Source organism: Procambarus clarkii, chromosome 42, assembly GCF_040958095.1.
Source record: "Procambarus clarkii isolate CNS0578487 chromosome 42, FALCON_Pclarkii_2.0, whole genome shotgun sequence".
Classification (NCBI taxonomy): Eukaryota; Metazoa; Arthropoda; class Malacostraca; order Decapoda; family Cambaridae; genus Procambarus; species Procambarus clarkii.
Genome location: NC_091191.1, coordinates 10,333,897 through 10,361,867, shown reverse-complemented (window position 1 = coordinate 10,361,867; position 27,971 = coordinate 10,333,897). Strand labels below are relative to the sequence as shown.

Below are 27,971 nucleotides of genomic sequence, written 5' to 3'. Positions count from 1 at the left end.
CAATGCAGTGATGTGTGTCGAGATGCATTGAGTTTGTGTTTTTTGTTTCAGAAACATAAACAAATAAAAATAACTTTACAAACATGGAAATAGAAAAAAAATGTTATGCGAGTTAAATTAAAAGTATGTTTAGGAAATTGTTCAGATTATCACTGTTGTTGTTGATCTTGTCGATATTCTTATCATTATTTGGTATTGTGAAAATCAGTTGGAGCAATCGGGGTTTGAGCTAGCGTCCTGGTTCAGATACTTCACGCCATTGTGATTTCTTTGTATTATTATTATTATTATAGTTGAGTAAATCCACAAGGACTATAGGTGGGCACTAACCTTCGACTAACGCTGACCACTAGACCAACGCTGACTTGTTAAGTCAGAGTACGCGACTTGTAATGTTGGGGTCGTAGGTTTGCGTCCGCCTATAGCCTTCACAGTGATTCAAAGCTTGCAGGATGACTTACGACCACACCCGACTTGGTTGCAAGACCTCTCAGGCAACAGAGATATAGGTTTAATGCATGAACTCTATAAATTAATGAAAATCATGATGATTGGACTGATTTATTCAGCCCAATCCGTACCCCTTACAACCTAAAATTTGAATTATCATAATTAATTATATACAGGATTTCATTTATTTAACTGGATTTTTTTGTCATCTTCAGAAATGTCGAACAAAATTTCTTTAGATGAGAAGGATTTAAGACATCAGAGGAATTGGGACCTAACCTAACGGGTGAGGTTGAGCGCAGTTCTGAAGACTTTGTTTAGCCTATTTAAGTTAAAATATGCTTTACTGTTTTGGTTGCTTTACATAAAAGTAATTCGTAGGTGAGGAAGAAAGTTAAAAGAAGAGCAACCAAATATAATTAAAGTTTAATAAAGAAGTCGCATATCAGTATACCTACAATGCACTGTGGATTTTTGTTTACTAGGCTGAGACATGTGACGCATTAGAAGCAGTAAATAAGGATGACAATGTACGTAGGAACATATTTTTCAAAATGTTCTTAGCAAAGTATTTCTTGAGAAGTTGAGTTATAGATAAATGTAACAGTTTTCTTAGAAAGTAAAGAATAAGTCTGTAGGGATATCAATAGTGCAGAGAAATGAAATAAAAACAAGATAGATAGGTCTCTGTGTGAAAAAAGGCTAATATCGATAATTAAAAGGCAGAATTCAACCAAACTTTGCATAACTCATATTTCGCCTTTGGGGCCAAATTATTTGGTTCAGTAGTTATATTCAAACTTTCTCGAAAAGTGCTGCACTCATTCCCATTGTCCGAAACACCTCTCTTAAAATGCTTTATCAACGTTTCATAAATATAAATAGTTATCAACGCTTTCCCACTTCAGCCAAGGAAGGTCATCATATATATATATAAATGGAATTTCAGCTTCTGTTCCATGCCTTACAATTTAAGATGGTACTTTTTGGTTACCAAATATTTGTTAAATTTTAACAGTAACAAATTACTTAATTGCGATCTTCTGTTTTTCAAACATAAAATCGATTCCACAGACCCCTCAAGAAAAAAAGCTTTACGACCACTATGCAGAATCTCCGGGGTCGAATTTCGGCTTGTGGTTGAGCCCCGGGAATCTCTCGAAGAGTCGACAGTGGTCGTTTGTTGGGATGATGTAGGAGGAGGCCTGGTCGAGGACCGGGCCACGTGGACGTTGAGCCCCGAAAGCATCGCAAGGTAACTGCAAGGTATGTACACTGAACTAAACCGTGTTTTTAAATATAATGTTCATTAAATGGAACCCTGTTTGTAGTGGCAGTGTGCACTAAAGTAAACCGGGTTTATTTTGACGATGAACACCCTGTTTTCAGGATGTTCACATTTAGTCACCGTTAGTTTGAAGACACGCTATAAAATTTGGATTCCCGAGGAACTCCTGTGGACCAGTGAGATTTTCCGTATCAGTGAAGCTGTTCGCGTGTTAAAAGACTTGTGTTGTAGTGATGATAGGGCTCATTTTTCACCCGGGTACTTCAATCAGTCTTCTTAACTAGTGCGTCTCATTTGGAAGTTTTTGGTCCCCCAACGTACAAATTACAAAGCACTATAAAAAGTAACCGCTCACAAATATCCACATTTCGATGTATTGGTAGGTTAGATTAGGTTAGGTGGGTTGTTTGGGTTCGTGCGTTTATTGGCTAGGTTAGCACTGTATTTTGTGCATAGTGACAAATTACGAGAACGGGCTGGGTATTTCAGCTAACAGCCTAATTGTGTAATTCCGTCTGGCGCTTCATGATAAGCAGTGAAGCCTCGTCTCTTCGCCAAGCTCACTATAGAGGTCTAAAATCTCACACTTCAACATTAGGCTATTCACATTCCCTCGACATTTCAGGCGGAATATTAATTACTAGCAGAGAGCAAATAAAAATAGAGTTTTCTTCGAAAAGGTCATTTGCAAGAAAACAAATATATAAAACATAATTTAATTTGTGTTGTGCTTTATTGTTGACATTAAAAATATTTTGCAATATTTACTCAGTCATCGTTTTAGCTATGACAAAACGATAGTTTTTTTTATTGTTATATTTTTTCCGCGCATATTTTGAAAGTGGTTGAAATGTTCCAGAGACAGTTGAACATTACCTCCCTTTGTTTCAGACATTATAGTTAATTTCAAGCAAGTACTTATCACGTTCAAAGTGCCTTTTAATATCGTACTCAAATTAGAGAGAGCTAGATCTCTTTACATCTAAAATATCAAATAGTCTGAGTATTAGTTCCATGGGATATATATATATTGAGAAGTATAACCAATTCTCGGTATATATTCACTGAGTGTACATATACATATATGTATATATTCACTTCTGGACTATATTCATGACTAAAGCATTCTTGCTGGTTGGTCAGTAGGCTACTGTGGTTGCCTTAATAATCTTTCATAGGATGATAGGCATCAAGCCCAACACCAAATCTAAACATTTGCTAAATATCTCAATTTTTTGCTAAAAATTTAGGCTACATCTGACCTAACTCAAACCACCTGAACAACCGTACATGGAAAACGTAACCCCTAGCTACAAAGACCGCCAATGGGCCAACCCGCCCTCTTAATAGAACGTCACATTTTGACGTATACTTTGCCTCAGGCCAAAAAACTCGTACTGGATATTGGTAGCAGCTCGAAATTGACATACTGTCTTGTTTTCTGTTCGTGGGTGCTCGGGTAGGTTAGGATAAGACACTTTAATACGACAGTTTCTTGACGTTGGGAACGTTCGCGAGAAACGGACTGAGTTATCAACTGACGCGCACCAACGCAACATCGCGGAGAGAGGTAGAAATAGCCTAAGCTACTCTATCCCTTTGAGATGTATTTTTTCTTGTCACAATAAACATACTTGAACACTACATCCAGCCCTCGCCGCCTTGGGTCCAGCCTAGCTGCAAAACACGTTTAATTTCGTCATCACCCTTGTATCAGCTGTCGACAAGAGAAATATTCAAGCCTCGCCGTAGCCTTAATAACATTGACGCATCACTGTGCCGCGTCTCCCAGCATTGCCACTTGTGCAGTCGTCGAGAGGAGGAGAAAACCTTCAGGCAAACTACACGCTCCATAAATCAGAACTATTGGCCGCAGCTCCGAGGTTGTTCTCAGCCGAGGTGAACCATCATATATATACTACCTCACGTTTCAGTCTACCAGATGTATTGTTTGTTCTGTAACTGGTAATTACTATTTTTCCTATATTTTAATAAAGCAGTAAATTATTATTATTATTATTATTATTATTATTATTATTATTATTATTATTATTATTATTATAGTTTTTGGTAGTCTCTCCTGCGAGCGTTATAAATTACTAGCCATTAAAGGTTTATTGCATTTAGATTTGAATTCAAGTTCAGTGTGTATTGTAGTTTTGTCTGACCTCACGATAAAATAATTAAGATAGTCTACTTTCCACTCGCAATGGTCTTGTTGATAGAGGTGTTGTAAATGGACTGCTGGCCAACACTGTGATAACTTGTGGTCTTACATTGATGTCAGTCACGCCACTTACATTGATGTCATTCACTCCACTTACATTGATGTCATTCACTCCACTTACATTGATGTCATTCACTCCACTTACATTGATGTCATTCACTCCACTTACGTTGCGACATCATTAAAAGGAAAAGTTAAAGGTCGTTCTCTGTGCCGGAACAACAATATTGCCTTTATACAATTTGTTCAGCTTTAGACATGGCAGTTTTCTCAGATATGACATCATGACATATTACACTGACACATTTTCAAAATAGTTTACGCAGGACCTTTCAATGTTCTCAGTGGAGCATAAATATGCATTGTCTTCTTGTCCTTTGCGACCCTACCCATCCACGTCATACTGCAAAGGTTTGTAATTACCATAAATATATGCAACCTCTTTGTAGTACCGAGGCGGTTAGACTGTGTCGAACACTGGCCAGCCAGGCAGCAAGGAACGCTCGCTAAATATTAGGGAGGAGGCCCAGACTATTCGCTCCACCGCGATGGTCTCACGCTTTGAGGGACCATATGGTCTCTACGGTTATCTCCGGGGGCTTGTCGAGGGACTCTGGTCTTTACCCTTATCCCCGGGGCTTGTCGAGGGACTCTGGTCTCTCCCCTTATCCCCGGAGCTTGTCGAGGGACTCTGGTCCCTCTCGTTATCCTCGGGGCTTGTCGAGGGACTCTGGTCTCTCCCGTTATCCCCGGGGCCTGGAGAAGAACATTTGTTTCTGACGGTATCCCTGAGGCTTACCAAGGACCCCTGGTCTCTCCTGTGTTTATTTCTCCCACAGTCTGCCGTGGTGGCTATTGGATTACACGCGTCCCATAACTCGTGCAGGTCCCGGGGCACGACACCTGCAATACTTCAAGGAAACCCGGCACTCGTCGCCACCTTCGTCAGGTTATATTTCAGGTGAGGCGCTGTCTATATCTCAGTTGTTCCTGCTTTATTGGATTTCCGTTGTCCTTAGTCTGGTCCTGCCCACCCTCTTGTTTTGTCGGCTTCTCCTGTGTTGTGTGTGTCTCAGGTGTGTAGCTGTTTGTTTTTCTGTTTGTGTGTGTTTACTGTGTGTTTTGCCCTATTTGCTCTCAAATGAAAGAGGCTGTCCGTGCCCTCCTTGCCTATATATATATATATATATATATATATATATATATATATATATATATATATATATATATATATATATATATATATATATATATATATATATATATATATCAAATTCGACACTTGTCAAGTAGTGTGAGCGGGCGGGGTCATCATCATATATTATCCCCCGCCCTCTCCCCCTGCGGTGACTATTCATCACCCATATGAATAGAGGGTTAATGATGATGGTGACGATGGTGATTGATGATGATGATAACGAGACGATGATGGCTATTATAGTGATGACTCATGAAGATAGATGTCCGATAATAATGACTCATGAAGATAGTTGACCGATAATGAGGCCGATGACGTTAACGTATAATGATGACTGATGACAATGATATGCTTCCGCAAGGCCGTGTTCTCCGTAGACTAAATTGCGAATCATCAGCTATAAAAAAAATTGTCTCCGGCAGACAGTGGAAGCGGCTCTTGGTGTAGTGTGGATCCCGTCTCATTACTTCTAGCAATATTCCCGCACAATAATTATCCGTTCAGGTGAATATTCAGTTCCCAGATTCTTGGCGAATACTCACCCCCTCATCTCGTTGGTGAGTATTCAGTCCCCATCTCATTCGTCCCCAGGTTAAATTCAGCGTCGCCTGCACAAATTATGCTGTATGAAATCTCCTAATGGGCTCTTTATCGTCCTATAGTGTGAATCAGGATTAATTCCGCGGCATTCGCTTGCATAAAAGCCTCGCTTGATGGCCTCCAATTGGGTATAAAGGTGGAGGAAGATTTCGATGTACTGATCGCGACTGAGGTTTGTTCATTAATATATATCTGCTTCCAGGTCTGTTTATCTTTTTCCCATTATCTGTATATATATATATGTCGTACCTAGTAGCCAGAACGCACTTCTCAGCCTAATATGCAAGGCCCGATTTGCCTAATAAGCCAAGTTTTCTTGAATTAATATATTTGCTCTATTTTTTTTCTTATGAAATGATAAAGCTACCCATTTCATTATGTATGAGGTCAATTGTTTTTTATTGGAGTTAAAATTAACTTAGATATATGACCGAACCTAATCAACCCTACCTAACCTAACCTAACCTATCTTTATAGGTTAGGTTAGGTTAGGTAGCCGAAAAAGTTAGGTTAGGTTAGGTTAGGTAGGTTAGGTAGTCGAAAAACAATTAATTAATGAAAACTTGGCTTATTAGGCAAATTGGGCCTTGCATAGTAAGCTGAGAAGTGCGTTCTGGCTACTAGGTACGACATATATATATATATATATATATATATATATATATATATATATATATATATATATATATATATATATATATATATATATATATATATAGATAATGTGTCCAAAGTTTGCGGCCTGGATGCTTGGGGTTAAAACCCATTGAAGTTTGTGAGGGAATTGGTGTAGGGACGGACATAGGCTGATCGGGGTAGGCCTAAGTATAATGCTTTTTATGAAATATAGCGTAAAACCCAACATTCCCGAGCGATTCTCATTAAGTCTGAAACGAATCCGGGATGAAATCGAGGATAAGATGTCCGTAGAGTGTGAAAGGGAGAGGACTGGATGAGGAGGGGGAAAAGGGAAAAGGGAAAATGAAAAAGGGGGGGAGGACCAAGAGGAAGAGGACGAGAGGGGTCAGAGGGAAGATCTCACAGCATCTCTGAAGCTAAAGAGCCTTTGATAGATCAACAATGGTGTCACCATTACCCAACAACGGTGTCACCATCACCCAACAACGGTGTCACCATCACCCAACAACGGTGTCACCATCACCCAACAGCAACAACAGTACCCCACAACAACAGCCTCACCCATCAAGACATCTTCAGACCCTCAACACACTTCACCATGGAACCTTTGCGGTAAAACCACGAACAACGAATTTATCTCTCGAGAGTGGAAGAATTACCACCTCCTCTTCTTGATGTTCCTGCCCCTTCTCTTCCCTCTCCTCCTCCTCCTCCTCCTCCTCCTCCTCCTTCAATCTCCTCTCCCAGCTCCTCCGTCTCCATCTCTCCTGTGCTCACTTGATTCGGAGACTCACGGATATTGAACATTTCGAGGGTATGTGGCCTCTGGAAACGTAATTTGGCGGCAATGCTGGAATAAGGTTTTCTCTTCTTTTCGCGTATATTGCGACGTTGGAACAGGCATGAATTGATTTTTTTGTGTGTGCTGCTGTGCTTCTGATTTTCATCCTATTTTATGGTTTTTCGTCGTCTGGGGGGATACTTAGAACCATTGGTATGTTTCCAGGTTGATTGCTTTGAAATTTGAAAGGCGTGTAATTTTAGTTATCAAATACAACATTTTGTATTTTATTTTATTTATGTGCGTGTATTTCCAGTTAATTGTACTTGCAGGGGATGATCTCCAGCTCTTGCGTCGTACCTCTCAACTTTCAGTCGACTGGTGTACACGTTCCCCAGCCTTTTGGGCACCCCTGATGCCTCTGTTCACCTGGGAGTTAGACAGCTGTTACGGGCTGTGTAACAAAAAGGAAGGCTGATCGAGGACCGGGCCGCGGGGACGCTAAGCCCCGAAATCATCTCAAGATAACTCAAGATAACCCCTACACTTGAAGCTGTGTATTAAGTATGCATTATACATTTTACATCATATACTTTACTTCACAGCTCATTGATTTTTTTTGCTTTTTATGACACTAGCAATTTGTTGATGTTGTCTGTGGCCAGTTTGGGTACTCAGTTCCAGCTGTGTTCCCTGATTCACCCACCGCAAAATTCAATTAGTGTGCAATTGATTGCCTTGTTTGTTTTTTCTAATAGTTTTATACGTTGTAATCGTGTCTCCTGATTCTTCTATTTCTTTGTGGCGCGCGTACGTGTACTCACCTAGTTGTGTTTGCGGGGGTTGAGCTCTGGCTCTTTGGTCTGGGTGTGTGTGTGTACTCACCTAGTTGTGCTTGCGGGGGTTGAGCTTTGGCTCTTTGGTCCCGCCTCTCAACTGTCAATCAACTGGTGTACAGATTCCTGAGCCTACTGGGCTCTATCATATCATGTGTGTGTGTGTGTGTGTGTTAGAGAGAAATATATATAGTAGATATGATAAAATAAAATAGGTCGGGAGTCAGTGCATTAGACAAGGACGGTTAGGAAGGCGGGTTCCAAGAGCTAACAGCTCGATCCTGCAAGCACAAATAGTAGACACACACACGCATAATAATATTTTAAGTTTTATACGTTCTGTACAATCATCTCTTAGGTACAATTTATTGAATACATATATTTATCTTGTAAGTGATTTAATTAATATCCTTTAGTACTTTATGTGTTCTAGACCAATCAGCACTAACGCCATCAAACATCATCCTTATTACATTATCAGTTTGACACACAAGCCAAGAATCATAGCGTCGACACCCTCCAGAAGCACAGATATGGAAGTTTGTTGACGCCTGCGGCCTCTGAGGGCAGGTTCCTCAAACATTGAGATGCAAAACTTGGGAGAGAGCGTTGAGTTCGCTCCTCCCAGATGCCATTATTTATTTGAGGGCATAAGTTAGGGGCTGAGATGTCGTGAAGATGAATGTGAACCTGATCAGTAAATCTGTGTGTGTGTACTCACCTAGTTGTACTCACCTAGTTGTGCTTGCGGGGGTTGAGCTCTGGTTCTTTGGTCCCGCCTCTCAATCGTCAATCAACTGGTGTACAGATTCCTGAGCCTACTGGGCTCTGTCATATCTACACTTGAAACTGTGTATGGAGTCAGCCTCCACCACATCACTGCCTAATGCATTCCATCTGTTAACTACTCTGACACTGAAAAAGTCTAACTTCCCTGTGGCTCCATTTGGGTACTCAGTTTTCCCCTGTGTCCCCTTGTTCTCGTAGCACCCGTGCTAAATAGTTTATATTTATCTACCCTGTCAATTCCTCTGAGAATTTTATAGGTAATGATCAGGTCTCTCCTAAATCTTGTGTCTTCCAGTGTCGGGAGGTTCAGTGTCGCGTGAGAGAGAGAGTTATAATTAGACGCAAATCGTTACACCTCAGACAGGGACCATCAGGACCCCACCAGACAAGGACCATCAGGACACCACCAGACTAGGACCATCAGGACGCCACCAGACAAGGACCATCAGGACACCACCAGACTAGGACCATCAGGACGCCACCAGACGAGGGACCATCAGGACACCACCAGACTAGGACCATCAGGACGCCTCATATTAACAAGATTATCACCGGCAGCTCAAGCGCTGGACCTGAGTGAGCCAATTGTTGAACCAGGCAATTCAATCAACAGAGGTATACATAATGGAAGGAACTCCTCCTCCTCAGGAACACGGAACAGCCTTATCCACGTGTAAGATTCGATGGTCGGCTTCGAAACAGCTCATGCTGGATGCGAGCTTGGGTTATAAGAGATTATAACCCTAGTCTCCGTGGTGTAGTGGTAAGACACTCGCCTGGCGTTCCGCGAGCGCTATGTCATGGGTTCGTATCCTGGCCGGGGAGGATTTACTGGGCGCAAATCCTTAACTGTAGCCTCTGTTTAACGCAACAGTAAAATGTGTACTTGGATGAAAAAATAATTCTTCGCGGCGGGGATCGTATTCCAGGGACCTGCCCGAAACGCTACGCGTACTAGTGGCTGTACAAGAATGTAACAACTCTTGTATATATCTCAAAAGATGCGTAGGATTGAAGGAAATGTTGTCTGACGTTCATCTCTATTGATAAAATTGAATATATTTTAATTTGTCTTTCTGTTCATGATTGGAAGCTCGGCGCTTGGGGGCTAGTCTCATGTTCCTCTGCATGGTGATTTGTGTGTAGCGGGGGAGAGAGACCTGGGCACTGCAGGGTGTCCCAGTCCCAGATGAATACACAGGAAGCAGCCCGTAACAGCTGTCTAACTCCCAGGTACCTATTTTCTGCTAGGTAACAGGGGCATCAGGGTGAAAGAAACTCGGCCCATCTGTTTCCGCCGACGCCGGGAATCGAACCCCGGTCCACAGGACTACGTATCCAGCGTGCTGTCAAACTATTTAGCATGAGTGGAACACGAACAAGGAGACTCAGGTGGAAACTTAGTACTCAAATGACCTACAGAGACAACATAATTTTGTTCAGCGTCGTAGTTAACAAATGGAATGCACTGGGAAGTGATGTAGTGGAGGCAGACTTCATAAACAGTTTGAAATGTAGATATGATAGAGCTCAATAGGCTCAAGAACCTGTACATCAGTTGATTGACAGCTGAGAGACGGGACCACAGATTCGAAGCTCAATCCACGCAAGCACAACTGAGCACAATTAGGTTAGTACACACACATTGTGTTATTAATGTATGTATCAAACCATGTATGAATTAAGTGCTTGCACAAATGATTGTACACGCATGTATAGAAACGTATGCATGAGTGTATGTATGAGTATAAACAGGAATGAGAGGAGAGTTTTCAAAGTGGCAGGAGTATCAAAAGGTCACTTTGATCTTCATCAAAGTGACAACATCCGCCAGGCGAGATAAACATTTTCCAAAGTGAAGTTAAGGAGCTCACAAAAACATACAAATCTACTTGCTTTCTGTGCTAAAAACAAATATGCAGAATAATAATAGTAATACTAATAATAATAATAACACGAGATAAAGGCACAGAGGCTCGTGATAAAGAAAGAATCCCCCCTGACAGTCGAGACGGCCTCTGGGTCTCCCAGATATAAAAGTCTTCCCCTCAATATGAATAACAAAAATACATAAAACTGCTGTAATTCAGGCTGGCAAAGGTCTGACAGCGTGCGAGGGGCTGAGAATGGACTCTATAAAACTTTCTTCGCCTCATAGGGTTTGCGTCAGGAGGCTTCGCTAACCCTCTTTACTTCACCAGCTTGCGTCATGGGGCTTCACTAACCCTCTTTATTTCACCAGCTTGCGTTAGGGGGGGGGGCTTTGCTAACCCTCTTTACTTCAGCTTGCGTTAGGGGGCTTCTCTAACCCTCTTTACTTCAGCTTGCGTTAGGGGGGCTTTTCTAACCCTCCTTACTTCACCAGCTTGCGCTAGGGAGGGCTTCTCTAAACCCTCCAACTCTGTCACCGCTGACAGAGACTACTACTGTCTGCTCGGAAACACGGTCGACGGGTTTACGGGCCTCTCGAACCATTTGGCTGCAGGTCGCTTGAATCATGAGCCATTGACCTTCTCCTCTTGCTGAAAATTAAAAAAAATCTTTGGAACTGTCTTAAATAAAAAAGGAGGTGATATAGACACCTGAAGCAGGTGTATTGTGTGTTAAACTTTGTTTTGGGGGGGATATATTGGGGCATAAAAACTGTACGTACACAACATGTGTAATTCATCTGTACCTACTCAACACGTGTACACTCTTTGGTGGTTTTGTATATCATTGTTTATAGATTGTACTCGTCAACACCTGCCGTTCTGTCTTCGAAGCTATAACTCGAGAAAGCCTCATTCTTTTCCGAGTCCGTCCTCATAAACACAGCTCGTTCTTATAAACACATCCCGTCCTCATCAACAAAGGAAGGTAATACTTAACAACTAGGGCCATGATAGGGAACACTTACTGGGGGTGAAGGCGAAGGCAAGATAATACTAGCTTGGAGTTAAAGGGAATATTGTCTGGGGTCCTGCAGGGAACGACAGGCTAACCTGGGGGGTCCTAGGGACGGCAGGCTAGCGCCTGGGGGTCCTAGGGACGGCAGGCTAGTCTTGGGGGTCCTAGGAACGGCAGGCTAGCACCTGGGGGTCCCAGGAACGGCAGGCTAGCCTGTGGATCCTAGGGACGTCAGGCTAGTTCATAAAAAAATGAATTAGTAAAAAAATCGAGATTCGGCGGAATTGCAAATGAAATTCTAAAAGGAACACTAACGAGGGCCAATATCCAGGATGATGCTTCCGTTGCATGATTAATCCGAGAGAGAGAGATAAATACCAGGGCTCCGACTGCAACTAGTTAGCATCTGCATGGAATATGGACGTGATCAGTCACTGGAGGCAATTGGATCATGATGACAGTACAGAGGCGAACAAGAGAATGACAACAAAGAGATTGACAGATAGAGATATAGGAAAGAGAGTGAGCCAGAGAATGAAAGTGAGCCAACAAGAGTGGCAGGGACAGATAGAGCAAATAAGAGTGATATGGAGGAGAGAGAGAGAGAGAGAGAGGTGTGACCCAACAAGAGTGACAGGGAGGGAGAAAGGGAGCCAAAAAGAGTGGTAGGGACGGAGACAGATACAAATTATCAGGGGAAAGCGCCAAGCCATTACGACTATGTAGCCCTTTGAAGGGGTCAGGATAAGGATTTGGGATGGGACGGGGGGGGGGAGAAATGATTTCTAGGGCTCTATGTAATTTATTAGAGTCTTTATGTAATTTACTGCAACCGGTTCTCGCACGTGCTGATAGTCAATATCTTGCTTATGAATAAGTGCATATGTGACATACTAATTTATTGTGAATTTTTAGTTTACCTTGAAAAGCTGAATAGAAAACCACAACCTAACTTAACCTTCTTAGTATGTTAAGATATTACAATTAGTACTAAACCTATACCTATATTGATATTACAGTTTTATGAAAATAATAAAACAAAACTACAATATTTAAATAAATTGTAAAGTAACTCAGGATATTGTCAAATTTTGTATAAAATCTCTATTGTTTAATAAAACTGAAAGAAAAAGTTAGCGCCTTGAAAAAATATGGCTTGGAATATGTCACATATATACTTATTTATAAGCGAAATAGTGACTATGAGCAATAAGTCATATATGTGCTGTCTTGTGCGAGAGCAGGTTGCCAACCGGTATGGTTAGGCCGTAAACAAACAGCAAACACCAGGGTGAGCAATATTTTAATTTCTTTCATTAAATATTATTATTAATATACATGTAAATAATTTATATATGGGAAAATTTACAGTGTTATTCGTCGGCAGGTAATTGGGAAGTGAAGTTACTATTGTAACGTCAAGGCGACGTTACTGACCACACCATCCTGTCCATTACCACACCATGACCTGAGTGTGGCTGCTGGCTGATCACGTGTTCTATGCCCATTAATGTAGAAGCTTGCTAGTCAGGTAAGGCTTAAAGTTTACATTGTAGTGTAGTATAACCTAGTATTAACATTTTTAGTAAATGTCTATGAATCTATCATTTCGACTGATAGAATATATATAATATAAAACCCCCATCTTGTGCAGGAAACGATTTGTGGGAGTAAACTCATACAGTCATAAATTTAATATAAATTAGAATTCATTAATATAAATTGCTAAATAAGTAAATCCCACGAATCAGTGTTGGCCACAATTTAACAAGAGGCAGGCGACCGAAACATTCTATCGCTCCAGCGTCGTAAACTTGAGAATGTATTATGTTGACCAGACCACACACTAGAAGGTGAAGGGATGACGACGTTTCGGTCCGTCCTGGACCATTCTCAAGTCGATTGTGAGTGAATGTCTTAATAACTTGAGTGGTATTGAATACACTTAATAGGGCAGTTGTACCTTGAAGACCTCAGGTGAACCTTAGCAAGTAACATATGAAAAGTGTGTTAATAATGGTAATATTAACGACAATAATAATATTATTACCAACGAAGGTGAATAATAATAAGAAAAAGAATTAAAAAATTAATAGTGAATAATAATAAGGATGATAATGAATAATAATAATAAGTTTAATTTGAAAAAAAAAAGTGTAAAGAAATCCATGCCAGTTAAATTTGGAATAAATTTTAGTGTAAAGATTACAGTCAGCATTTCTAAGAATTTTCTTTCAAGTAAAAAAAAAAAAACTTGTGATCGAGCCTCATAACCACAGCTGTGACCGCTTCGCCCCCCCCTCCCTCTCCCCCTCTCACCCCCACTCTCCTCCCTCTCCCCCCCACTCTCCCCCCCACTCTCCCCCCCCCCACTCTCACCACTCCCCACTCTCCCTGTCTCATATCTCTTCCTCAGGTTCCTCCATGACTCGAGTGTTTAAAAAAATTATTAGATATTTTCTAACTTCTGAAGTCGACTTCTTCGTTCAGTGAGCAGAGCTGAAAGCCATATGGAGTCATGGTAGTGATGTTTGCAGGCCTGGGGCCAGATTCACGAAGCAGTTACGCAAGTACTTACGACCGTGTACATCTTTCCTCAATTTTTGGCGGCTTTGTTTACAATTATTAAACAGTTAATGAGCTCCGAAGCACCAGGTGGCTGTTTATAACAATAACAACAGTTGATTGGGACGTTTTCATGCTTGTAAACTCTTTAATAAATGTAACCAAAGCCGTCAAAGATTGAGGAAAGATGTACACGTTCGTAAGTGCTTGCGTAAGTGCTTTCGTGAATCTGGCCCCTGGCTCCGCACAGACTGGTAGACGTGGTTCCACACAGGTTGGCAGGCCTGGGACCCCTCACACAGGTTGGCAGGCCTGGGATAAGTACGCGGAAACCCCTCCCATCTTCCTGCCACAACTTAAGAGCCGAACATTACACCATTGTCCTCATTTCCCCCGAATTCTTTCATTAAAATCTCATCATTCCACATGCCACTCATGTCGGCGTAATGTCCGAAATTAGAATTCCTGACAAACAACTTTTATTGTAATATCCAATCTAAAAGTTCGCCCAGGAGGCGTCGCTGTTCTTGTGGTCCACGTTGGCGTTTCTCCGGTGGTTGGGTTGTTGCTTCACCGCGGGAGGGCGATAATAGGGTGACTTGTCCACGTTTCTCACGCCAGTACACACTTGTTATCGTTTAAGGTGTCTCGTGGCGAGGAAAGTAAGTCACTCAGGAACCCAGCTCACAGTACATAGTAGGCATCCATCAGCCTCGGGAGACTATGGAGTTGCGCTCTGGTTGTCGGTCTGGAGTAGCCTCTCCAGGGCGCAAAGCCAGGGTAGGTTGATTCGGGGGAGAAGCTGTTACCCAAGCAGCAGGTCCTCCCCCCTCTCCACGGCGCTGAAAGTCTCCAATGGAAAGGCATACGCCAATACGATTAGTTCCAGCGCCGTCGCATCAGTTGACAGTACGCACGTTATTTAAGACAGTAACGTCAATTCGACGTTAAAGTTACTGTTGGATATTGTGCTCATAGGGAACGTTGCGTCAAATATGGAAATAACGTTATTCAGGAAGATGGGGCTTTACAAGAGATTGTAAAGTGCCAAGTAATGCGCCAAGAAATTAACGGAAGACATGAAGATAAAATCCCTCAGACGACTTTTAATCATAGAACAATGTCCAAATAATCTATTTGTCTCCATACGTGGCTGTTGGGTATTGTGGGAGCAGGAGACGCTTGTTGTTGAGGAGTGACTGGCACCTGGACCATCCGAGTGTTGCTATGCCCGGTGAGGAAGGAATGGTGCCTGCGGTGCCAGAGTGCCATAGTGCCAGGGTGTTACAGTAGTAGCACATGGATATGCCAAGTGAGGAGGGGACTGCCAAGTGAGGGGAAGGGAAAGTGAGGGGGAATAAAAGAGACCGTTTGGACATCGGGGGTTTCATTGGCGCTCAATGATGCCACAACTTGAGGAACAATGTAGTTCCCCCGTGGTGTCACTCACAGGGTCAGGGTGGGGAGAGGGCGACACCCAGCTGGTGCTTGACCGCCCGGCCCGACTTTGGCTTGAAGGATATTTATTGCTGCGACATTCGCTCCTTTGTCTCCCCCTCTAAAGTTGGTGTTGTTTATGGAATAGCTCTTCAACTGGAAAACAAATCAGTATGTGTGTGTGTGTTTGCTCACCAACTGGTGCCTTCAATGTCGAACGTCTGCATTTTTCAGTTGCCATTCTGCATTATCTCTCGTTTTCTTGAACATCTTGTACAATCTCAGTCACGTCTCCTCTTTGCTTCTCATATGCATTTTTCAGCTGCCATTCTGCATTATCTCTCGTTTTCTTGAACATCTTGTACAATCTCAGTCACGTCTCCTCTTTGCTTCTCATATGCATTTTTCAGCTGCCATTCTGCATTATCTCTCGTTTTCTTGAACATCTTGTACAATCTCAGTCACGTCTCTTCTTTGCTTCTCTTATCTCAAATATTAAGACCCAGTTTTCTCAATATTTCCTCGTACTCCAACCCTCTCTGTGCCAGGACTAGTCTTGTGGCGTGTATTTTACTTTTAGATTTGTCTAGTGATTTTTAGATAGGGGTTCCATGTATGACTCGCATAGCCCATCACTTGTCTCACATCGGTTGAGCACACTGCCCTAAAGGCCTCATTCTCCAAACTTATGGAAACTATTTGGAAGTTTGCTAGTACTGAATATACAGATTTTATTATTGTCTTGCTATTGAGCCTCTATTAATAGGTTTGGTATTAGGTCCACTTGTAAAAACATCGTTTCTTACGGTTCTGGGATGTTCGGCCTCTTCGCTCCCTGCTCACTCCGGCCATGACCAATTCTCAGTTAAAAATATTAATAGTAGATGATATTGAAGTCACGTAGGTCGGGTATCAATGTATTAAATGACCGACGGCTGAAAATGCCGAGTCCAAGAGCTGAAGAGTGATCCTGGAAGGGCCATAAATATTATGTAAGTACACACGCCCTTTTACTCACCAGACTGTTAGTGAAAGTGCTTCGCACACCAAAGCCTTTGACACGCCCAGACCAACAATGAAATCCAGGTTGGCAGGAACTTTTCCATTACAGCTACTTTGGCCGCCGTGAGAGCTGCGTCTCCTTGAGTACTCCTTGAGTACGTCTCAAGGAGAACGTCTCCTTGAGCGTTCACTTGGGCGTCGCTGTTTGTGCAGGCTCGCTAAGCCCAGCCTGTGCCCCTCTTACCGGTGCTCAAGTGTTTGGCCCCGTCTCCGACCATCTTCAGTTATCCCTACTTTAGCACGATTACATTCTCCTTCTCTACAATTGAATACATTTCATCTGACAGCATTTGTTTGTAGCTTTATTCATATGGTAAGCCTATAGATATGTTATCAATATCTGAGCTCAACTGCAGACTAAGAAGAATACTGTTAACTCGTACGTTAACAGTACGTGTTAACGTACATCTATTTAGGGTTACTTGTGTAAAGGAGGAAATGTAGATGTTTATCTCTCAAAATGTTTGGTAATATGTTTGTTTGTGATGTGTGTCTATGTATGTATTAACACGATGTACTGAACGGGGTGAGAATAGCTTGAGCTACCTCATCCCTTAGTGTGTATTTTACCTCAATAAACTTATTTCAATTTCAATTCAATTTCTATTTCGAGTGGTCCTTTGCTACTTTTGTCCGCGGTGATGTCTTCAATAGCCCGTTCCATCCAGCATGATCTTACTGCTCCCCATCAAGCTATCACCCGCAATACACAGAGTTTACACTGGGGTCAGAAAACATGCAACAAGTTGCAATGATTATTTAGGGCGCCATATGAGAAGACACGACCATGAATGTGTTAGATATACGGAAGTAATTAACAGTAATAATTAATTAATTAACTCCATAGACTTAAGACATCCTGGTGCAAGGTGCAAGCCACTGACTTAGCGCTCTCTTCTGATAATTACCATTCCTTATCATTATCCCACATTCTAATATATAAAAATTTCATGTCCGTTGTATCAAGAGTCCGCCTTTACCGGTGGTGAGAGCTGCAGGTAGTATACCTACCTGCTCTTGGTTCCAGGGATCAACTTCTTCGCGGGCCGGTCTCTGACCATTCCGTTCCCAACGTCTTTAAACCGATGTACTAAATTGCCAGAACCTAACTTAAACGAGGGCCAACGAATCGACATCAATTTTGTGAGCCGCTATGATTTATAGTTCATCAGTTTTTGGCCTTATTTAATATATACGTCAAAAATGCGATGTACTAAAATGCGAAGGGGCCTGACAGCTGAGTGGACAGTGCTCGGGATTCGTAGTCCTGATGTTCGAGGTTCGAGGTTCGATCCCCGGTGGAGGCGGAAACAAATGGGCAGAGTGTTTTCACCCTGATACCTCTGTTCGCCTAGCAGTAAATAGGTACCTGGTAGTTAGATAACTGCTACGGGCTGCTTCCTGGGGATGTTTAACAGAATGGAGGCTTGATCGAGAACCGGGCCGCGAGGACGCTAAGCCTCGAAATCATCTTAAGATAACTAGTCAAGAGGACGGGTTGTGAGAAGACGAATTGTGAGAGGACGGGTTGTGAGAGGACGGGGTTATAAGAGGACGGACGAACCATAGCCTAGCTGGCTCTTGTCTGGCACTCTGGTACAACAACTCAAACCCTTCCTCGCTGCTTCTAATCACTCACTACAGTTAATCTCCAAATCATTTTCTAAATATTTAAAACTTCCATCATACATTTTCAAAACATTATTCACCACTCATGAATATTCTCATTTTTTTGAATTTTAGAATTTTTAAGTAAGCGATCTCGAATTAGCTGGACGAAATTCAATGGCTTCACAGTGTTTCAACTTAGCATTCTTTTCAGCCTTCGGCAAATGCTCTCTTAATGCTCCAGACCCAGGATAGGACCAAGGGAATATAATCTAGTGTCTTAAATGCACTTCCAGTACCAGTTTCAAACTGAAAATACATTAGAAGTCTAATTAAGAATTGATAGCGTCAACAATTCTAGCAAGATCCAGGAGGACGTCTCTAGGTCGTCACAGGAGTCACGCTTCGCAATAGTTAATAACAAGCAGTAGCCACTAAAGCTGGAAACTAAAACTGGTTTCATCATGAGCCGGTCGGCCGAGCGGACAGCGTACTGGACTTGTGATCCTGTGGTCCCGGGTTCGATCCCGGGCGCCGAAGAGAAACAATGGGCAGAGTTATTGTCACCCCTATGCCCCTGTTACCTAGCAGTAAAATAGGTACCTGGGTGTTAGTCAGCTGTCACGGGTTGCTTCCTGGGGGTGGAGGCCTAGTCGAGGACCGGGCCGCGGGGACACTAAAAGCCCCGAAATCATCTCAAGATAACCTCAAGATAGATTATTAAACGGTCATTATATATGACCAAATGTGGCAATATCTCCGTCCGTCCTCTTGAAGTCTTAAGAGTTTGTCACACGTCACAAAAGCGATATATTAAATTGTCCGGACCTAACCTTCCGAAGACCCACCAGTAGGGAATGGGACAGCCCGTAAATGGTGCGAGCCGCTATGATTTTTAGTTCATCATATTTTAGCCGTTGGGGGATTTATAGATCAAAACGGAATGTACTGTTGGAGAGGACGGGATGCTACCATCACCGGGATGATAGAACACCATTGGTGGCGTTGAGGGAAGGACGAAGTAAAGCTTTAGGTGAAAGGATTGAGGCTGAAGGCAGGGGAGCATGGAGGAAGGGGGGAGCATGGAGGAAGGGGAGCATGGAGGAAGGGGGAGCATGGAGGAAGGGGAGCATGGAGGAAGGATAACATGGAGGAAGAGGGAGCATAGAGGAAGGGGGAGCATTGAGGAAAGGGGAAAGAGGAAAGAAGTCGAGAGATAATACTCTGTGTGATATCAGGAAAGACTGGAGAGAACATGTAAAAATCTCTTGTAAAGGGAAGATTAAAGTTACCATGTGAAGCTCTTTTGTTTTACAAGATTGAAAGCAGTACGCGAGTGTCTGATGTTGATTGGGGCCTGACAGCTGAGTGGACAGCACTTCGGATTCGTAGTGCTGAGGTTCCGGGTTCGGTCCCCGGTGGAAGCGGAAACAAATAGGCATAGTTTCTTTCACTCTGATGCACCTGTTCATCTAGTAGTAAATAGGTTCCTGGGAGTTAGACAGCTGCTACGGGCTACTTCCTGGGGGTGTTTAGCAAAAAAGAGGCCTTTGCTCGAGAAAGTTTCGGTCCTAAGCCCCGAAATCATCTCAAGATAACCTCAAGATCTCATGATAACTACTACCACAACACTTAACACTGGCACGGAGAAAGTGCTGAAAAATGGCAGCTCTGGTCAAGTCGACATGTGAACGATTCTCTTGCTTCTGTACCTGCATATGTTATCACCCTTCCCTACCCTCCCCTTCCCTTCCCTTCCCTTCCCTTCCCTTCCCTTCCCTTCCCTTCCCTTCCCTTCCCTTCCCTTCCCTTCCCATTCTCTTGCCCTCAATTGTATCTATGTGCGACTTTTTTCCATCACAGACGAATAAAAGCATTTGTACTGGCAGCGTGAGCCAACCTGAAGGGCCCCCGGCCATCAGTAATGCTATTTCTACCTCTCTGCTCATTCCTTCTTCACTGTTCGTCTCCTCACTGTTCGTCTCCTCACTGCTCGTCTCTCATTACTTGTCTCACTGCTCATCTCTCTCTGCTCATTCCTCACTACTCGCCTTCCTTGCTTCATAGATTCCAATTTTTTAAATCATTTTAATGTCACTAATGCAAATTCTTTTAACTCATCATCTTTTTAACACTAATATGTATATATATATATTTTTTTTTTTTGTAAATTTCAAGTTGAGTGGGCTAATTTTAATTTTCCATTCTTCCATCGTCAACTTTGTAAATATGCATCAGGATTAATTTTCCCCTGAATTTACTCGCCTGAAATATTTAACTACGCTTGTTCTTTTATGATGCATCTCTCACTCGAATAAAATTTATTACCATTGCTGCAACGCGAATCTGCATCTCTTTGACGAGGAGAAGAGACATTCCTGCTTTGGCGACTCTGCTTGGGGAGGGTGTGTGCCAAGAGGGGAAGGGAGAGGGGGGTATGGAAGGGGGAGAGGAGAGGAGGGGAGGGGAAAAATGAAGGTAGAACAATTCTAATAATTTCTTTCACATCTGTGAACACACACAGGGGCAGCATACATAAGAACAAAGGTAACTGCAGAAGGCCTATTGGCCCATACGAGGCAGCTCCTATCTATAACCACCCAATCCCACTCATATACAGGCGATGAGTCACAATAACGTGGCTGAAGTAGGGACGGACCGAAACGTCGTCGTCCCTTCAACTTCTAGTGTGTGGTCTGGTCAACCCACTCATATACTTGTCCAACCCGCGCTTGAAACAATCGAGGGATCCCACATCCACCACGTTACGCGGCAATTGGTTCCACAAATCAACAACCCTGTTACTGAACCAGTATTTACCCAAGTCTGTCCTAAAAATGAGACTAGGAATTCAGTATCGCTCATATACGCTGTCAACAGACATATGACGCCAGCTTTATTCAGGAAAAAAATAAAATTCATAATATTAGCAATTTTTTCACGGCTGCAGTTGCATTATTTTATGTTGATCTAAATGTTGGTGCCTTGGTGACTTGACTGACTGACTGACTGCTCGTCTCTCACTGAGGGACACTGGAGCGTCCTACCCGACTAAAATGAAATGTATATATATGTATATTAAAACCAAAAATATCGCTATTATGTTGATTCAGTTACTATAGTTCCAATGACAAGTGTACGCGATACTGTAGTTCCTTCCCTGTGAGCGTGGCGTGATTAAACTTGCGATTATGTTATGTGTTCTACACCTGTTACTGGTACCAATTCTACACCGGTTACCAGTACCAGTTGTACATGTGTTACTAGTACCAGTTCCACACCTGTTACCAGTACCAACAACAACACTGGCCCTCCTAAGCACAACATGTATTGAACCTGATAAATATTTCCTCTTGTGATTCCCGCTTTGAATACTTCGGGGACACCACGAGTCATGTTGAGAGGCTTCCCTACCAGCCTCTCGATGGCGTTTATTGGCGCCATTTGCGTAGTGCGGCTGGATGAAAGTCAATCCAAACAGACGAGCTAAAGCTTCACCCAATCATTCACAGTTACCTTACCTTAAATTTGTATCGCATGTATATTGCTTCCATCATCATTCTGTTTTATCAGTCCACTGTTGGATGAAATCTTTTCTATATAGGAACATAATTTTAGGGGAAACTACAGACGGTCTACCGGCCCAGGATTGATGAAGATTAAGCCACCCAAGAGGTGGCACGGGTATGAATAGCCCGTAAACCGGCCCAGGTGAGGCAGGTCCTAGGGAGTTGACAGGTTTAGGACTCCTGAAGGGCTGCTGACTGGCAATTAACATTATTGCACATGTTTACACTGCTAATGTACCCGTTAATGTACCAACCTTTTATCTTCTGTCTGTGGAAGAGTGTTGCTGCATCGATAAGTGAAGTGAGGTGGGTATTTTGGTGTGCCTTTTCCAGCTGACCACTGCCGGCCAGCTGGCTCTACTGTCAACAGCAGCAGTTCTCGTCGCCACAAAGTACCCGAATTGGCAGTTAAAGCGTCACACCACATCGCTACTCTATGGTTACCTGTTTCCGGCTTTTGGGGACAGTTAGTTAATCGAGGTCGTCCCAGTCAACGACTAGCCATTCCCCTGATGCGCCCCATAACAGTCGCCTAACTCCTGGAACCATTTTACTGCTAGGTGAACAGAGACACCAGGAATAAGGGAACATGCCTAAACGTCTCGTCCTACTGAGGAATCGAACCCTTGAACGAAAAAGTTGTAAACCGACTGCTCAAATTAGTGCACTACAGCCACTGCCAATATTACTTGCAGCTGGCCCTGGCTGACAACAAAGGCATTAATATATCACTTTTGTGTCTAACCTGCCTTTGACCGATCTGTTCCTACGCCAGTCAAGAGACTTAACTCGTGGCATAGGGTGAGGGGAAAAGGAATAAGACAATATCAATACGCAGAGGAAGAGGGTGTGAAGAAGAAGAGAGCATCAGGACAGGTGCTAGGGGAGCGACACAGGTAAGGTTAGCAAGAGATCAAAGCGGGATGACAACTCTGAAGAGGATGCCACGGGTGAGATACTACCTGAAGATGCTGGTGGCTGTGGAGAGGATGATGGGGGATAGAAAATGTAAGGCGAAACGATAGTGAAGATGCACGTGATAAAGGAAGCTGCAGGGTAGTGCTTACCTAAGAGGCGTAGGAGTTAGCCTACTGCGGGGGAATAAATTACTAGATTTAACTAAATGTGGACAATTGAATATAGCCTAGATATGTTAAGAATATGGTACAGGTGTTTACTCTTATGGAAAATATTTCCAGTATGTCATCTTGTACAGTTTGGCTCATTCGTTAGTGAGCTATACAGCAATTAAAGTGCATGTCATCACCACTATCCCTCCTTCTCCACCTGTCTCCCTCTTCTTTCCTAATACAGTATTACCACTCTCTGCCCTTCTCACTGTCACTCCTCTTTTGTGATTGTAGTTGACTCTCGCAGTGTATAATGCGCAGATGACCATATATTGACCATGCGCAGTCTCGCATGGCTCTGGGATCCTTTAATCCGGTTCATCCGGTAATAGTCGAGAGTCAACATTGGCTGTTTCTTATCTCCAGTAGATTTAAGACAGTTGAGTTTTGCTGGGTTCAAAGCCATATTGGTGTCTCTTTAAATGAGCGTGCGGACGCTGCCGCTAAAGAAGCTATCCGCACTTGTCCCATCTCCCGTAAAGGTATTCCTTATTCCGACTTTTACCCAGTTATTCATTCCTCCATCCTTGCCTGTTGGCAGGGTTGTTGGTCTTCTGTTACTGGTAACAAACTGCGTACTCTAAAGAGTAGTGTGTCCCTGTGGCCCTCTCCCCCTCTATTCTCTTCTCATTTGATCTCCACCCCTCTCTCCCAGTCTCCCCCTTCTCACTCCTCTGTTGCCTATCCCTCCACTCCATCTTCCCATTTCTCCCAACATCCCCAGTTTCCCTAACAATTTCCCGTCCCTCTTATCTCCTCCCCTCCCCTGTCCAACTTTCTTCCTCTCTCTCTCTCTCTCTCTCTCTCTCTCTCTCTCTCTCTCTCTCTCTCTCTCTCTCTCTCTCTCTCTCTCTCTCAGAAAATATAATATTGCAAAACACTAAAACTGCAAAGTAACTGCGGAAAACACATCCTGTATTTGATGAAAATCCCAGGAGAGCTATATAGGCCAAGATTTCTTAAATTGTGGTACTGGAGTCATCCCCCGAGTAGCCTATTACACTCCCATACCCCTCATGTGTCATCTTGGGTGAGGTCAGCCTCAAGCATATGACCTCCATCCTTGGATATACAAGCAGACAGGTAGGCAGGCAGATAGACAGACAGACAGACAGGCAGACAGACAGACAGACAGACAGACAGACAGACAGACAGACAGACAGACAGACAGACAGACAGACAGACAGACAGACAGACAGACAGACAGACAGACAGCCAGACAGACAGACAGACAGACAGACAGACAGACAGACAGACAGACAGACAGAGACAGACAGACAGGTCATCTCTGAGGAACGCTTGCAGAATTAATGCCGTGATGCAATGTATCTGGCTTCTACCTTAGGCAAACTTCAAAAAAACTTCCCCGAAGAGAGAGAGAACGAGAGGAAGTTTAATTACGACTCTGTAAAACTCAGCGAACACAAACAGACCCGCCCGATACCACTCTCAAAGTTCGAAAGTGAGATCATAAAAAAAGTTCCCTCTCTCCGGATATATGTATTCTATTATTCCGTTTGGCTCTCTATAACAGAAATTTAAAGTAGGCTGCAAAAAAAAAAGAGAGCATAAGCGATTAGAATTTCGAATAAAAATTTAATTCTAAATCGGCACACTTTTTTATTATTATTAAAGTAGCTTGTTAAATTTTATTTTTGCTTATAAACTGGAAGTAAATGATTCACGGACACTCATCTTCAGCTGGAATGAGGTTAATCAATGTATTTATATCAAAAAGCGGGACAGTAAAGTAATTTTTTAATTCATTTGTGTCGGGGGGACAGGAAGCCAGAGTGTATTCATACACGTTTTGGCTTTTATCGAGGTGTGAATTGATATATATAAACATGAAAGTCACAATAAGTTGGTATATTAAGAATTATCGTCAGGATCCAAATAAAACATTGAAAATCCTACTAGAATATATTATGTTCATTCGAAACATAACTGGAATCATATGCCTTTAAAACACGACCAGAATCATATGCCTTTAAAACACGACCAGAATCATATGCCTTCAAAACACGACCAGAATCATATGCCTTCAAAACACGACCAGAATCATATGCCTTCAAAACACGACTGGAATCATATGCCTTCAAAACACGACCAGAATCATATGCCTTCAAAACACGACTGGAATCATATGCCTTCAAAACACGACTGGAATCATATGCCTTCAAAACACGACTGGAATCATATACCTTCAAAACACGACTGGAATCATATGCCTTCAAAACACGACTGGAATCATATGCCTTCAAAACACGACTGGAATCATATACCTTCAAAACACGACTGGAATCATATGCCTTCAAAACACGACTGGAATCATATACCTTCAAAACACGACTGGAATCATATGCCTTCAAAACACGACTGGAATCATATGCCTTCAAAACACGACTGGAATCATATGCCTTCAAAACACGACCAGTGTCCTGTGCCCCAGACCATACTAATGCCTGTAATAAGTGAGGTTACCCGAGCGACAATACAGAGAAAGCCTGGAAAGTGAAAGATTTTGCCAATTTGCCTCGTGCGGTTTGTACAGCCTTATATCCCTCTCTATCGTTTTTCGAGACTGGAGCCCTTTGGGAAGCTACTTCAAAGGGCTCGTTAGTTCTTCGCCGTGAAACGTTTAGCGCAGCTTGTTCGCAAAGCTTCGTTCTAAGCTTAAGTAGTGAGAGTCTGGCGTAGGCTGGAGGAAGCAGGATGGAACGTACTGGAATGAATTAAGGCATGTGATAAAGGATGTTGTCGTGAACAAATCTACGATGTGCGTGTCGATTTCGTTGTTTCTGACGAACACACACACACACACACACACACACACACACACACACACACACACACACACACACACACACACACACACCTATTCAACACTGGTGGGACGCGAACAAGGGGACACAGGTGGAAACTGAGTACCCACATGAGCCACAGGGACGTTAGAAGGAACTTTTTCAGTGTCAGAGTAGTTAACGGATGGAATGCACTAGGAAGTGATGTGGTGGAGGCTGACTCCATACACAGTTTCAAATGTAGATATGATAGAGCCCAGTAGGCTCAGGAATCTGTACACCAGTTGATTGACAGTTGAGAGGCGGGACCAAAGAGCCAAAGCTCAACCCCCGCAAGCACAAATAGGTGAGTATACACACACACACAGACACACACACGCACACTCTCTCTCTCTCTCAATAAGAAAAAGCCCAATCTACAAACATCACATCTTTATAAGAACTGTCAATAGAATTTAGATTTTTTTTGCAAAGCAATTTATATTATGGGTATTATTACTTGCTCTCTGGGGTAACGTGATTCCGTATGATTTGTAGGCAACGCTATTTCGACTAAGCTACTTACCGAAGTATGACGACATCGAGAATAACTTGTAACAAAGCGAGTATTTTACCGATATGCTCTGTACTCATTCAGTCTCAGGTCATGACTCCAGAGCTCTGAATGGGACCACCCGTAAATATCATTCCGAGCTCTGCACCTTGAGTGAGCAGTTTGCCCATTCTCCATGGAGACCTAATATATTCTGGGGCCCCCTAATATATTCTTGGGCCCCCTAATATATTCTTGGGCCCCCTAATATATTCTTGGGACCCTAATATATTCTGGGGACCCACTGTGAGTGGGCAACTTACCCATACTGGGGACCTTGTCTGTAAACACTGTTTTTTTTTTTTTTTTTTTTTTTTTTTATTTTTATTTTTACATGCAAGCATGCGTATAATGTACAAGAAAAACAAATATAACATAGAACAAAAGTACAAAGCACACATATGTACAAGGACAAAGGAACAAATCAATAGAAGACCAGCCAGAAGGGCTGACCACAAAAAAATGCATATACAAACAATACACAATTAGTAACACAGTGTAATACAAACATAAGGGAAAACCCCAGGACAAAATGCACACAAAGCAAGCCTGCTAACACCTCAAATACATACAGAGAGGCGAGAAACATACAAGAATAAGGACAATAACAATAAAGAAAACAGATCCGCCATAACAAACGGAAGGCAAAACATAACAAAGAGCACACGCCAACAGCCTGAAGGGCACACAATATGACAAACAAGTGCACACGACATCCAGAACCGAACACACAAACGCATAGGAACCGCACACCCCCCCACGAGCCATACAAAAAAAAACACAAAACAAACCGGAGCACGCAGGAACCGGGAAACAATACCCACCCCACCCACTCACATACACACCCCACAACCAGGCAACACAAAATACAGAGAAATCACTTGCGAGGAACATCGGAAGAAACGTACTTCTCCGGGAACAGCTCACAAGGATATTTCGACTTGTAAGCTTCCCAGACGAGATCTTCAAGGTCGGTAGGGTTTTTGATCCCCCGCGCTCGAGCGGGTATCATAAACTCGGGAACATCTATATCTGGCGGCATCGGCCAATGCCTAAGGTCACTGACGCAAGTCGCATAACGAGGCCGGGGAGCGCCAACCACGCCCTGCGAGGAAGCAGATGACACCGGAGAAGCGGACGAGGGACGCCGAGCCTGCCACGCCGTCGCCATCGGAGCAGGTGTCGGACGCTGAGACGATAGCACTTCCACGGATACCGCAGGAGACACGGAAGGGACTGCAGGAAACGGAAGAGGCGGCAAGACCGCTGCCGAGGAAACGGGTAACGAGGAAGGGGCCACAGAACATCCAGAGCGAGCATCCTTTCTCAACATCACCACCAGGCCACCCCGCTCACCACCAACTACAGCAGGGGGAACCACCGCCCACGAAGAACCGGAGCCATCCGACGCAGGCAACGCACCTGAAGCAGGACCCTCGGACACCGGACCAGAAGTGGAGGCCGAAACGCCGGCACCGGCATCCTCAGGCAAGTGTACCTCCGCCAC

At 43.1% G+C, this 27,971-nt stretch overlaps 1 protein-coding gene across 3 annotated transcripts in view; it reads left to right on the top strand.

Moving 5' to 3' along the window:
* LOC138373601 (uncharacterized) overlaps positions 1-27,971 on the top strand; it is a 134,779-nt gene that overhangs the window by 6,652 nt on the left and 100,156 nt on the right. Inside the window, exons 2-4 of one of the 3 annotated variants that reach the window (XR_011231254.1) lie at positions 1,525-1,716; positions 4,805-4,926; positions 13,085-13,228. The gene's annotated coding sequence lies outside the window, so the exon portion shown is untranslated. Of the gene's footprint in view, positions 1-1,524; positions 1,717-4,804; positions 4,927-7,515; positions 7,748-13,084; positions 13,229-27,971 lie in introns of all 3 variants that reach the window. The other 2 variants (XR_011231255.1, XR_011231256.1) reach the window with 2 other exon arrangements.